A 12,773-nucleotide genomic window follows, 5' to 3' on the forward strand; every position below is an offset into this window, starting at 1 on the left:
CATTGTCAATCCTTATAGATGCCTAAAACCAAGAACACGAACTCGAACATGACTCCCTTGAACTTTTCATCTAGCTTGCAGACTTCCTCATCAACCACATCAGATATCTGTGACCCACAAAAGAAGAATCTTTACATTTTTAGCCTGGGTTGTAACAACAACACCAGAAGGATCTTTAAATATGAACCAATCACAAAAAAAAAGAAGGCAATGCCTTCATCAGTATATTAAGAAAAGCTAGAGAGGAAAGAATTCAAAATTAATGCATGAATTGTAGTTTTAATTCTCTAATGAGGAAAACATACATGTTCTTCTCCTTTAAAGGACTTCTAGTGTGATGTGTTCCCACCAATTTTTCAACTTGGTTTTTAAATACAGCACATTTGGGTTTTTAGTTTGTGCAAATGGGGCCATGGTTTAGTGATACAATCCATTAATATGCTGGGCCTGGTCATGGTTAGCCAATGAACCAAAAGTTTCCATAGATTGGAAGATTCTAGTTGTAGAATGCAAATTGTTGCTGTTTAACCATCTGGAGAAACTGGTATCTCCAAGTCATGGACTCGGGACGCAAAAGCTGCATCTCCATGTCATGGGCCTAAAAGCCTAATCTAATCTGCAAACAAGACCAGGAAGCCTATGAAGGTTGATTATGCATATTAAGCTGTTTTGGGTGAGGGATCAGGATCATGGATTTGTGAAATCCACAGATTTCAAATCTCCTCAACTTGTTTTATAGTTAAGATTTACAGAACCTGTGGATTTACCAATTCCAACCCCCCATAAATCCATAGATTTGACAAAACAGGAAAAGAAACCACAAGGAGAAGACTCATACATCAATTAAGCATTCAAAACCGTTTCTCTTGTTTATGATGAGAAGAACATTCATACTCCATATCAAAAATAAAAAATAAAAAAAATGCAACAACCAGTTGAGAAAACCAGCAATAACCGAAAAACCAGATTTAAGAGAGTTCAAGTGCATGTAGACATTCAAAATGCAAGACCCAATTGAGAATACCAGCAATACCCAATTTCCAGAAAGCGAGATATGAGAGTATCCAAGTGCATGTAGAAGCTCAAAATGATACCTACCAATTATTACATATCTGGCCCATATTTTACTAATTTCCTTCCAAGTTCTCACTACATTGAATTTGTAAAGCATTTAACACCTCTACTTTTCTTCTAGTTCAAGGTATTTTGACAAGAGAAATGATCAACCTACAACTGGTCATATGTCATGACCCACTCAAAAGCAACACGCTGCAATTTCAATGCAACTTCATCATTATGAATGACCTGGAAGCACCCATTAACTTTTTTTAATTAAACTGAATGTTCTGTTTATTATTATTATTATTATTATTTTATTTTTTGAAAAGCATGAATGTTCACAACTTAACTCACTCCAACATTTGAATTCAGCCTAAAAGTCAATATCGACCTCTGAGTATCCATGTTTTTCTTTCCTGTTATAGATGGTCCCAATAGCAAACTATGAGAAATCAAATGAAACGTAAAATTACAACACCCCAGTAATGCAACTTATCAAAATAGATATAGTATGCACGAACTGCCAATGGTACGTAACACCCTTCAGCCGTAGCAACATCTATTTGAAATACAAAATTTAATTGAAAATGTACTAAGCATGCTTCACTTAACATATGATATCTGAAGTAGTATATTTCAATCGAATCAGATCAACCAGCCAAAAAGTGTCTAACTGATCACATTAAATTAAGTGAAGGCCACAAATCAAAGTCATCACACTCCAAAATCCAGCCCTATTTCTCATAACAGAATAAACAGGAGGAAAGAATGAATCCCACTATGTATGGTCAATGGAACAAAATGTTTTCCTGTTGGCTATATGCCAGTTTAATCATCCAGTTGCAAGCCAAATGTCTAATAAATTCCTTACAATGTGAGGACCACCTAAAGTGATGCCTAACATGGAATGTTGAATGCTTGCCTAAAACAAAAAATAAATAAATAAATAAAATAATAATAATAATAATGATAATAATATGAGAAACAAACCTTAATTGGGTGTTGGGAGACATGTTTGCAGCTCTGGCATTGAAGCCTCAGCACAATCTTTTTCATAGTTTTCACCTGTAAGATAGATTTAACAAAAGGGCATTACAAAGTTTGGGGGCAAAGCAAACTGACTTGGTTTGTAAATTCTAACTACTATGCTATCAGCGTCCAGACATATACAAACATTTTCCATGTATCTAAAATCCAAATCTTTCAGAGGCATGGGCATCAGTCTGATGAACAAGAACTTCCATACTTGACCACTTAAAATTTACAACATGCTCGCGGCCACAACCCATGAATTCTGCCTTGGGACCTAGCGAGGAAAATAGTTGATAAATCAAAACCTACAGGCAATCAAAACCTGGGACCTAGCGAGGAAAAAGTTAACACTAAACCTGTGATGATTAAGCTAAATCTTTAAGTTGTTATAAACTAAAACCTGAAATGAGTACGCAAAATAAACAATTATCATCCGAGCTCAAACATGTAAGATGTTAAAAACCGTAACCTAAAATGAGTAGCAAAAATAAAAAATTCAGTATACATATGTAAATGTGAAATCTATAATGAACAACCAAAACAATCATTTCAAACCTGTATGCTGATACAAACCAAAACCTGAAATGAGCATCCAAATAATGATTTAACATCCAAACTTGTATGCTCACAAGGCTTTTGTACTCCATCTATACAGTGTGTCATTTCGCTACAATGGACCACACTTCAAAAACACACAAATCAAATATTCTAATCATCCAACAAATAGCCTATAAAATGGGATGGTTAGGTACTATTTAAGTCATAGCTGCACAAACAAAGGAAACCTGTCAAACTAATGAACAACCATCTCGTTAATATCAACCAATAATGGAAATTATACATCACTAATGCACAACATTTTCATAACAAAGCAAAAAATCTTATATCCCAAATTGTTTAGGCTTTGACTTGGAAGACTTCTTCAGATGAACACATGCAATCCAGATTTTTGTCATAACTTGCAGGTGCAAGAACACTATGGCAGATAATTCGAAATGATAGTAGAAAATTATAAGCTACACAGCACCACCGGAAACCCAACTAATTGAAGACAGACATGCAGTAAAGGTCTAAAGGCTGAAAAGACAAACATATGAGGTTGTTCCCTACCACAGCAATTGCCATCATTTCAAATGCTTAAATCCTGAAACACAGCCACCAACAAAATAAGAAAAGAAAAATGAGTTAAAAATGAAAGTGCTTTCCAAAAGAAAATCTACTAAGATCATCAATGAAATGTATCTAATAGGGAAACAGAGACTGTCACTAGATATAGAAAGTACAGATTCCAAAAGTTTGATTTATTGGCTACACTAGAGTTCACATATTTAAAGGAGAAAGGAAGCTAAAAGTGAGAAAGCATATGATGAACCGTACATATTGTTGGATGACAAGACTTAGATGATAAGTGAAAGGACTTTGGAGTTGCCATTAGATGATAGAAATCGCATTTCTTCAAGTCATGCCACAGTAATCTTCCATTCTATGGTCCTTCACAAAGAAAATATTTGGATGAAACTCAAAAGTGAAGCAAATACTAATTAGCTAGATAGGGGGACTTTGGATGCCAAATGCATCAATGTACATGTGTTGGTTTCTATACACTTAGCTAAATAGATTGTTTCTCAAATTTGAACACTCCAAAGACAGTGATTAACTAGAAGAAACCGCCGACAAGTAGAGAATGTGAGCCATTGCTATACTTTTCTAAATCATGTATGCTTAGAAGCATCAAATGGATTGTGGTGTTTTCTTTATAGTGGCACATTTACTGTAGGTCCCAGTGATGTCCCAAAGCTAACTTGCATTTCACATATGAATTGTCCAATATCTCCATAAATGATCCTACACCCATAGAAAAGAAAAAAAAAAATCACTCTATAGCTTCATACTGTCAAACAAAAGCACTGACAGATGAAATTTAACAAATTACACATGAAGAAGAATAAAAGCATCACCAAAAAGATATATGAGAAGACAACATGTATAGCAACTTTTTGTCATTGAGAAAATTTGTTTCAATGTGTTGATGGTGAGTATCAAGTTGTGTTGTAGAAGAGACTACATATCATTTAAGTCTCTCTCTTTTTTCTTTTTTTTTTCTTTTTTTTTTGCTGCTTGACCTGTGGAGGTTTTCTTGAAGTCCTTGGTTTTAAATCTAGAAATGCAGTCCACATTCAACTATTCAAATCTGGGTTGCATTTGCACGTGATTATGTTGAAGACACACAATCACATGATTAAGCACATTAGAATAGAGATAATGCAAAAAGATAAGACAAATATAGTAATGAAATTGATGAAATGAAAAGGAAAAAGATCCCCTAGTAAGATGAAATGTGAAAACAACCCAACTTGCAGAAATTGACGACTATATCCATAATATGCAAGCCTTATACGTGAATGACAAATTGTGAGACATAATAACCAACACAAAAAAATTATAAGGATACGGAGATTTACTCACAAGAAGACCAACATTGTTTTATTGTGTAAAAGAGCACTAAAATTGTAAAAAGAAAAACAAGAACCAGCCAATAATCTTCAATGCATTATGAAATCCAGCTCATAGATAAGAGCACTAAAACTATAAAAGAGCACTAAAACAAGAATCAACCAATAATCTTCAATGATGAAAGTTGAAGAGGATTGAAAATTCAGGATTTTTTGCACTCCTTTTCTCTTGAATTTTAAAAGAGGCCCTTTTGAGGATTTGAAATCCAGGATTTAAAAGAGTCCTCATGATTTGGATGGTTCAGGTTGCATGTAAGAATCTCCATATATACATTTATGCCATGTGGAGGTGGATGGGTCATGCCACGGAGGATGATGACAAACAAAGCGTAGTTCTGTCCAACAGCAATGGCTCATCCACCTTACCCATGGCACAAATGCATTCTATCCAGAGTGCCCCAATTGTGGGCCCCATTATGGATGGATCATAATCCAACAACCACATTGACTGAACAGTCTTAACTATCCAATCTCAACCACTGAATTTGGATCCCAGACTGTTTTTCATTTAGCCAGCCAATTGATGGTCGTTAATCAGATGGTTAACACAGTAGAACAAATGAAAATCAGCGTAAGTATATCATCAACACAATGAATCACTACATAGGGGGCTTGAACAAATGAAAATGGCCCCAACATATGAAGGGTTTGGATCACTAACCATAGGCCAAATCAGATGAATGATGGATGTTATCACTAGGCTTGAATCAATGAAAATAGCCCAAACCATATGAACGTGTTTCGATCACTAAGAATAAGCTATTCATGATATGAATGGTTTGGAACATCGATGGACATGATCTGGGCTTGGGGTCCATGCAATAATTTGGATGATCTAGGCCATAAAAGAGAATCCCAAAGATTTGGAAGTGTTGTTGATATCAAGCATAACTAAATGGCCAATATTTTAGAAAGTGAAATACATAGTTTAGAAAATGATGATGGTGAAATACACATGACAACTACAAGTATTACCTATACATACATATGCACATATGTATATATGCATGAATGCATGTGTCTACACACTCATGTATGTAAATGCACAGACATGCATGCCAAATATATTGGAAACTGAAAGAAATGATTTTTTTCCCTAAGCCACGCTAGGGCCTGAATAAATTACATATGTTAATGGCTAACACATGCCCAACCCATGAAACTCATAAAGAGATTGGAATATTTCAGTAGATGCTACTATTTATTTGATCGGTGTTTTGTATACTGTTTTCTATGAAATAAAGGGCTATTTTGTGGTAGTTAAAATGATACTATAGGAAAACTTTTTATATTCTGGCAGAGTATGATGGTTGATATACAGGATCTAATAAATTGTAAATGCAGCATAGAATCATAACTCAAATTAAACCAAAGGTTAGACTAATTTGGTCAATTAACTACACTCATGGTCGAAATTTATTGGAAAATAGCAATGGTTCAAACTCAGGGCACTCCAGTCATCTCCAATTTCCCATGGAAAAAAGAAAAACAAATGCCCTTAATACCACAAATATCCAAACTAAGACCTCCTAAAACCCAATCGCAAGTAGGAAGATTATATTTAAAAAATAGAAATAAAAAAATGTAGTTAAAGAGACACTGTTCCTGTCAGGCATACTATCAAATAGCTTGTGGGCATGTGCCAAATCCTCACACCTTATATACATATTTATTAACCCACGTCCAAACATGCAATCTAGAGGTTTTGGATTTAAAATATAAGAGATTGAATGGCTCACTATCCCTCTAATGTAAAAGCACATAGATCTTACTGATAGATGTAGATTTGAGAGTCTTTTCCACAGTTTACAAGAGCGATTCACCCAATCTCTACATATCACTCGAACAGCTTCAAGAAAGAAGAGAAAAAAATAGATCAAAACCTAAATGCTTAAAAAGAATATCTGAGAGAGATAGATAGGGAGAGTGAGAGTGAGAGGAGAGCGAGCGGAGAGGGAGAGAGAAAGGGAGAGCGTGGGAGAGGGAGAGGGAGAGGGAGAGGGAGAGCGCGCATGAGAGAGAGAGAGAGAGAGAGAGAGAGAGAGAGAGAGAGAGAGGGAGATGGAGGGAGAGAGAGAGGGAGATGGAGGGAGAGCGGCAGAGAGAGGGAGTCGGCGCAGGAAGGGAAATGGGATGAGGGCTTAAAAAAAAAAAAAAAAAAATCTTATAGGACCCTTGTGATTAGGGCTTTTTTTTTTTTTTTTTTTTTTTTTTTTCTAAAATAATTTTATAAGACCCTTTGCCTGCAGTCGTTAAAACGGGCAGCCGACAAGGGGGTAACCCCATCCGTCGAGTAAGCCCTGTTTTGTTGTAGTAGATGTCATGCATTAGAGCTGTTTGGGTCCTTGTATTGGCCAATCCTGGATTGACATATGCGATGATCCAAATGGGTCCTCGTTGTCTAGGCATATTACCTTGGTAGGTATTCTTTATATGTGGGGGTTTTTTGTTAGTATTTATGATCTTATATGGTTATATTAGTTTATTTGAAGAATTTATCTCCTAATTTGGCTGTTCCTTCACTTCTGTTGATTGATGTTATCCTTTATTTCTGATATTTTTAACACTCTCCAGGGGCTATTTGGATGCAATCAAGGTCGTAATTTAAAAGCTATCACTACACCAAAATCGTTAATCTGGTACGGTTGAGAATTTGGTTCAAAAATGGCTCTAAGCCGTTCCCGATTTGACACGTTAATTATCCGTACCAGAGTCATTGTGTTATGCGTTGTTCTTTCTACCGTTTTGTTGGTGTGTCCCAATTGAGTGTTTGATTTTCTTATTTAGTATTATTATATTTTATTATTTTATTTTGAAACAGATGGACGGAATGGATTCAATTAAAAAACTCTGAGTGGACCCCACAAGGCCCAAGAGGCACGTTGCTCTATCTGCCACAGACTACCGATGGGTTTTAAACACTTCCTTGCGCCAAAAGCCCTGCAATGCCTCATTTCGCATCTCCATCTTTATACGTCTCCGTCTCCGTCTCCGTCTCCGTCTCCCTGTCTCAATCTCCGTCTCCCTTCCGATCTCAACCCTCTCTCTCAATCTCCCTCTCACTCTCCCTCCCTCTCTCTCGATCTCCCTCTCCCTCGATCTCCATCTCTTTCGATCTCCCTCTCCCGATCTCAACCCTCTCTCTCGATCTCCCTCTCACTCCCCATCCCTTTCTCGATCTCCCTCTCCCGATCTCAACCCTCTCTCTCGATCTCCCTCTCACTCCCCATCCCTTTCTCGATCTCCCTCTCCCGATCTCAACCCTCTCTCTCGATCTCCCTCTCACTCCCCATCCCTTTCTCGATCTCCCTCTCGTTCTGTGTAACAGGTGTGGAGCCTCTAGCACAAGTGGTGAATGCGCCAACTGCTGCAGATCAGGGCCAAGCTGCTACTCCAGCAGTGGTCGCAGTGGTCATTGCTCTAGGGCATTTGCTAATCTGCCTGTAGCCGCTAGGGCGAAGAATCGTGGCCGTCGAGTTCTGTAATGGCATCAATGACCTCAACAATGTCATCTTTCCGGAGGTCCGTGGAAGCTCTGCCAAGGTATTTTTGTAATTCCGCCATCTTTCCTGCCTTTTTGTCGTTGTAATCGGTGATTCAAGAGTTAGGAAGTCAAATCCGCTCTCGAGGTTCACCAGGAATGAGTTTAGGTCGACGATTGGGGTCAAGTTCGCAACTTGGAGCTTGAACGTCGACGAGAAGGTCACCAAAGCTTAGATTCGGGGTACGACTGAGCAAGAGAGGCGATCTTCTTCAAAACCCCTCTGTTTCCATTTTTCTAATCAGTGTTTATATATATATATATATATATATATATATATATATATATATATATATATATATATATATATATGATTTTGTCTATGTGAAGTTGTAGATGCTGATTTGGGTTGGCAAGAAATGTTCTTTCTTTTATAGTATTTAGAGTTTGAGATCTGTAGCATTTTCCTGATGTGCATTTTTGGGAGTATATTTTTTACTATTTTTTAAGTTATAAAATGGTATAGATCTGGAATTATTAGTTGATGCTTCTTCCATGTGGATTTTTTGGAGTATATTTTTCCTTTAGTTTTTTCTTTTTAGTTTTTTGATAGTTTGTTCTATCAGTTCTTGATCTAGGTTAGTTGATTTCATAGACACATTTACATTTGCTAGATTGAGTTCCTCACCTTTGTGACTTTTTTCTTTAACGTACTTGATAACTCATGTTTGATCTGTATGTTGGGACCTCTTTGATTGATATGTATGTAAAATGTTGTTAGATTAATGATGCACACATACAGTTCGATAAAATGCTCATGAGAGATGTTTCTTCCTCGAACGCTCATCCGATCAAACTTTGCACGTCTTTATCATGTTATGGCCTTTAATCCGAAGTGTTCTCTGGAGCAGATCTTTATGTGGGTCCCATTTGCCACCTAATGATGAGTATTTGTAGCTAGATCATTAAAGCATGATCTAGCCCTAAGCTTGCTCCTCGACACAACACAGCGTAGGTCTATAGGTGGGTCCTGCTGAGCATCAAGTCGGCGTACTTAAGTCACAATCTCAGCTTGGAGCTTCTTTTCAATTGGGCCTTATGAGATCTCAATTCCGTCTTTCATAAGTTGTTTCTTACGTGATATCACTTGAGTCTTTCAGGAGTTGTTTCTTGACAACAAGATTCTATCTTCAACAATATGCAGTTCATTGTCAAACGGGTGCTCCTGGAACAATAATTCTTTTAGCTTGTATCAAAGGGCCCTAGCCCTACACTGACCCTGAGTCTGTGCCCCCAGAATGGGTCGATGTCTATATTAAAGCTCAACTTGTGGCCATTGGCATGCCTTATATCAAACTGTCCCGATTAGATTGATCATCATCCAAGAATCAGAGTGGTTGTAGAATCCTAACCTTTGGCTAGTGAACACCAGTTTGAAGTAGTCAGATCACTGGATAACATTTGCTTTAACAGGCCATTAAATGGTCGTCTGCATAATTCTCAGTTTATTGTCCATCTATCATAATTTGGACAGTTTTGCCGATTTGGCTACTAGTTGCCATGAGATCTCTCTGAGTTGGGGCTGGCAGATTCCAAACTTTTTTCCATTTGAGGTTTTTTTTTTTTTTTTTTTTTTTTAAAAAAAAAAATTTATTTATTTAAATCTTAGTTATCAAAGAAAAAAATCGCATTTGATTGAGAATTCAGAATCAAGCTTAGGTATGCTGAAAGCAACCCACAATATGCTGAATCCAGCATTTTCTTGGTCAAATTCCTACAACTTCAGGTATTTACCTAACAATAATAACAACCAAATTATGAAAGAGTACTTGAAGAATCAGTTTGTCATAAGCTCCTTTTTATTTTCTTTTTCAGGTTTAGGCAGCAATTCATGGCAGTGGTGGTAGTAGAACTTCTGTTTCTGAGGGCGTGGAAGCATCTGCCATTTATATTCACTTTCAGCAGCGGGTGAGGTAATAGATCCTCTGTTTCAAGTTGACTGCTTCATGTACACATTAGCATGATACCACATGCTAACCATGGGATGGCTGCTTAAGTTATACTTTTCTTTTCCTTTTCTTTTTCCGTTAGCTATTTGAGCTGACTTTATTGTTGGTTGGTTTTTGTCCTTCACAATTAGCTTTTCTTTGTTGAGTTTTATACATTGTATTGAGATTATGTTTCAGATTAATGAGATTTTTTTTTCCCACCATTTTTTATGATTTCTATAGCTAATTGATTACACGTGTGGATTGAGCAATTTTCTGACCTTGTACCTTTCAGATCTCACTTCCACGAGGCACATTGGCACGTGCAGGAAAGTAGAATTCAAAATTGTACTTTTGCAACTGTATGCAGCCAGGATAGGGTTTTGCACTTCCAAAACTATTAAGTAGTGTTTATTGGTTGACCTTTCCAAGCTCTGAGTGATCTCATGACAAGTGAATTATCTTGTTGGTTTTATGATATTTATAAGCGGGAGTAGGATTCAATCTTGATAAATCTTATTATTAATTATAATGTTAAAAAATGGATTATAAGTGGGAGTAGGATTCAATTTTATGATATTATGTTTTTGGCACCAAATATCAGTTTGTAAAGGCAATATTGACAGGTAAAAGAAAATCATTAAAATTGTTTAGGTAGTACATAAGTTTTCCAAAAAGAGAGAAATTTAGATTTTTTGCTAATGGTTTGTGTTTTATGTCTTTATGCAGCCCTGTATGAAGAGTCTCATCTTTTGCAATTCACTTACTTGAGAAGGGAACACAGGTTAGTTTTTTCTTCTATATAATATGATTCTACCGATAAAAAATCAAAAAAAGAAAAAAAAGAAAAAAAAAGAAAAAAAAAAAAAGAAAGAAAAGAAGACAAGCTGATACAGATGCACTCAGAAATTGTATGTGTCATATGTAGGCCCAAAAAATTTCAATGACATCTAAATTCACTTAAAAGTAAAAATTTCAATGACATCTAAATTCAAAAAAAAATTAAGGTCTAATGAACTTGAGCACACTATCTTCTTTCTTGTTAGCCCACTTTTAATCAGCTGTGCTATTTTTATTTTTATTTTTTGGTAAATGGGTAGTAGGCAAATCATAGAATGGGGCTCTTCTGTTCCTAAGTGCTTGCACACAACCTTTGTTGAGGTTATGCCTTTGGATTTTTTAATGGTTTTTCATATAAAAAGTTATTTTTGTCTAAGATTCTTAAATTTGTTGGTTTTGGGTTTTCTATGAAAATTTTTGTTGTGTTTTGTGTTTACTTTCATTTTGTCTTCTAGTGGCCATCCTTTTCTTTTGATTCTTGCATGTTTTGTACATGGGATTTCAGGTTTTGGTTTATTTTTATTTTTATTTTCTTAAAGTTATGGGCTTTTGGATATTTGATGGGTTTCTCAGACATTTTGGAGAGTAGTCATAACTTGATTTCTTTTAGTATCACAACTTGCTTTTGCCATCCATCTGATTCCTGGATATGTGCATGCCTTCTCATGTCATTATTTTTAATTTTATTTTGTTTTGGTTTCGCAGGTATTTCTAGCTTTCAGTCCTTGACCAACGAATCATCAAGCTTTGCTCGTATGAGCATGAGGTTTGAATATAATGCTCTGAAGTGATGAGTCATAGAATTCAAGTATTGAAATGAATGGTTCTCTAGTTTGACATATTGATGCCTGCTATCTATTGAATTAATCCTCTATTGGATGAATTGGTAAAGTAGTCACGCCAATTTGGTTCTTGTTCATACCTTCTTTTTTGTTACTTAATTGTTCTATTGAATTTGAATTTCATATAATATAATTTTTTGTGTGTGATTGAAATTGTATTAGTGGTTTATCTTGACTTCATCTCCGAGGTCTGGTCATTGTAGCTGTGCAATTTGTTTTGTATGTCCCACTTGTCTGAGATGGAATTGGAAGCCTCTCCATCTGAAAACATTCGTCTGATCTGATTACTCTCATTAAATGAGTAACTCATGACTCTTGACTGTCCATCTAGCGGGACCCAGCTAGAATGGATCACAATTATTGATTGATCATTGACATCACTTTTTCTGCAGTGTTCCATACTGAACCCTGACTTCTACCCATCATTGCTTTTACCTTCTGAATATTTTCTCTAACCTGATTACACTCAAACAAATGGCGTACTTATGTCTTGGCTGCCCATCTAGAGCCCACCTAGAATGGTTCAGAATGACTGATTGATCGTAGACTAGACGCCACTTTTCTTCACTTGCTGAAACTTAGACTATCAACCATCATTCATTTTTAGCAATGGAAAATTTTCTCTGAACTGATTACTATTAGTAAATGTGGAACTCATGAATCCTGACTCTCCATCTAGTGAGGCCAATCTAGATTGGCTCACAATTACTGATCATCCTAGACATCACTTTTCTGCAGATTTTCCAGGTTGAACCTCGACTATTAATCATTAATAATTTTTAGCATTGGAATTTTTTTTGCTGATTTGCTTACTGCGAGTAAATGAGGAACTCATGAATCTTGGCTCTCCATCTAGTGGGGCCCATCTGGATTGGCTCACAATTACTGATCATCCCAGTTGTCACTTTTCTGCATGTTTCCCTGCCAAACCTTGACTGTCAACCAACATACATATTTTTCTCCCATCTGAAAATTTTCTCTAATCTGATTACCTTCAGTAAATTAGGATATATATTGC

The 12,773-nt window shown here is 36.2% G+C and overlaps 2 long non-coding RNA genes across 8 annotated transcripts; both read right to left on the reverse strand.

Moving 5' to 3' along the window:
* Nucleotides 1-2,051: 2,051 nt before the first annotated feature.
* Nucleotides 2,052-4,712, reverse strand: LOC131251363 (uncharacterized). Of its 7 annotated transcripts, none has more exons than XR_009173777.1 (4): nucleotides 3,469-3,788; nucleotides 2,709-3,235; nucleotides 2,448-2,491; nucleotides 2,052-2,365 (listed from the first exon to the last, which is right to left on the reverse strand). It is a non-coding gene; the product is annotated as an uncharacterized LOC131251363 (long non-coding RNA). The 7 variants fall into 7 exon arrangements; XR_009173774.1 differs by lacking the exon at nucleotides 2,052-2,365 and adding exons at nucleotides 3,795-3,936; nucleotides 4,446-4,712 and having other exon boundaries at nucleotides 2,449-3,235; nucleotides 3,469-3,582; XR_009173775.1 differs by lacking the exon at nucleotides 2,052-2,365 and adding exons at nucleotides 3,795-3,936; nucleotides 4,050-4,211 and having other exon boundaries at nucleotides 2,449-3,235; nucleotides 3,469-3,582.
* A 6,706-nt stretch (nucleotides 4,713-11,418) lies between these two features.
* On the reverse strand, nucleotides 11,419-12,489 carry LOC131252079 (uncharacterized). Its single transcript, XR_009174154.1, has 2 exons — nucleotides 12,044-12,489; nucleotides 11,419-11,761 (listed from the first exon to the last, which is right to left on the reverse strand). It is a non-coding gene; the product is annotated as an uncharacterized LOC131252079 (long non-coding RNA).
* Nucleotides 12,490-12,773: the final 284 nt, after the last annotated feature.

This window comes from Magnolia sinica, chromosome 7, assembly GCF_029962835.1.
Source record: "Magnolia sinica isolate HGM2019 chromosome 7, MsV1, whole genome shotgun sequence".
In the NCBI taxonomy this organism is placed as follows: Eukaryota; Viridiplantae; Streptophyta; class Magnoliopsida; order Magnoliales; family Magnoliaceae; genus Magnolia; species Magnolia sinica.